We start from the raw sequence: 1,968 nt of genomic DNA on the forward strand, positions 1-1,968 counted from the left end.
TGTTTTCTCCTCCAGATTGTTCATCCAGCCTATCTTATTTAGACAGACCTGCAGAGATAATAAAATACTCAAAAACAAGACAGATGAAAACCAAGCAACAATATACAACAAAACTACAACAAACCAATGACAAAAACAAAACAAAACAAAACACAACAAGAAAGAAAAGCTTGGACTGTTTGTTGGCCTTTAGGAGTGTTTTCAAGTCCAGGCTGTTGGGGTACCACGCCCTGGCCCCAAAGGCCACCTTCAGCATCCCCTGGGGACCTCGCTACTCCGTTGCCTTGCTGTTCTGTTGCACCCCTTTAGTGTTTTGCCTCATTGTGGCAGGGACTGTCTCATAATGGGGCTGGCCATGTGGACTAGCTGCTCAAATCAGGAACATCGTCCTCAAGGCCTGGTGGGCCAGGATGTGCTCCCTCTCTCCTCCTCCTGCTTCATCTGCTCCCATGTGCTCCGATCAGATGTGCCCTTCTCCTGGAGCTGCAGATTCAATGCCATCCTTTGAAATAAATTCTTCTGGGGAGAGGGCCAGGTGTCCATGTAGTAGTTGGGATTGGGGCCGGCCCCTCAGAGCTCTCCACTGTTTCCCTACTCCATGCCAGCATGTTGTATTCACATCTTGGAGCATTAGGTTTAAGTCTGGTCCTTCTTTCCCTGTGGAGATATAAACAATACCCTCTCCTTGACTTCAGGTTTTACATACCATATATATGAGGCAATTGAAAATAAAATGACTTGTGTTAGATGCACTTTAATCTTTAAAGTTACATATTTCTCTTTAACACAGCACAGAAGCTTCGTGTGGCAGGTTTTCCCAATGCAATCTGTTTGCTGTGGGCTGCTCCCACAAAGATTAATTGTAGATCCAAGTAAAAAGGATGCTCTCCATTGGTCTAGTTGTCAAGATTTTGATTTTCTTTACATTGAGTTGTAATTCATACTAAAGATTGTAGGGTTTGATCTTCACCCATATTGCTTCAAGTTCTCTTGGCTTTCAACAAGAGAGCTTGTGACATCTGTGTATACGAATAGCCACAAAGATGGATCTCGTACAATTTATGAGCAGATAACGGTCTTCCAAATTTATTAGCATCGATGAATTGGTGTTTCTGGTGCTGTATGAGTTTGTTGGAATGCTTCAATTAGTATTCCATCATTTCCTGGAGTTTTGTTTCTCACTAAGGTCTTCAGTGCAGCGTGGAATTTTTTCCTCAATATCACTGATTCTTGATTACATGCTAGCTCTTTATAGAGTTAGAATGTGGGCCAATTCTTTTTGGTACAATAACTCTGTGTATTCCTTCTATCCTCTTTGGTGGACATTTTCTGCATCATTCAATATTCTGTCCATAAAATCCTATAATATTGCAAATCCAGCTGTGATTGTCCTTCAGTTCTTTCAGGGTGAAATATGTTGAGCATGTCCTTTCCTTTTAGTTTCCTAACTCCAGATCTTTGCACATTTCATTCTAATATTCCATTTTAAAAGCCTTCTCAAGTTTTGTTTGGAATTTTCTTTTTCTTTCTTTTTTTTATTGAGGGCTCTTACAGCTCTTATCACAATCCATACATAAATTCATTGTGCCAAACACATCTGTACATATGTTATCATCATCTTTTAAAAAACATTTCTTTCTACTTGAGGCCCTGTCATCAGCTCCTCATTTTTCTCCTCCTCCTCCATGTCCTCTTGATAATTTATAGTGTCTTCTTCTTCTTCTTTTTTTTTAGGTCTTACACTCACTGCTGTCTCATTTCACCCATTTTTCTGCTGTCCGTCCCCCTGGGATGAAGGCCACACGTCGATCATTGTGATCACTCCCCCCATACTCCCCATCCCTCCCTTACTCACACTCCTAGTATTGCTGCTCCCCTTATTGGTCCTGAGGGGTTTATCTGTTCTGGATTCCCTGTGTTTTGAGCTCTTATCTGTACCAGTATACATGTTCTGGTCTAGCCAGATTC

The sequence above is a fragment of the Echinops telfairi genome, unplaced genomic scaffold (genome assembly GCF_000313985.2).
Source record: "Echinops telfairi isolate 266 unplaced genomic scaffold, ASM31398v2 ScPeMD7_21;HRSCAF=78, whole genome shotgun sequence".
In the NCBI taxonomy this organism is placed as follows: Eukaryota; Metazoa; Chordata; class Mammalia; order Afrosoricida; family Tenrecidae; genus Echinops; species Echinops telfairi.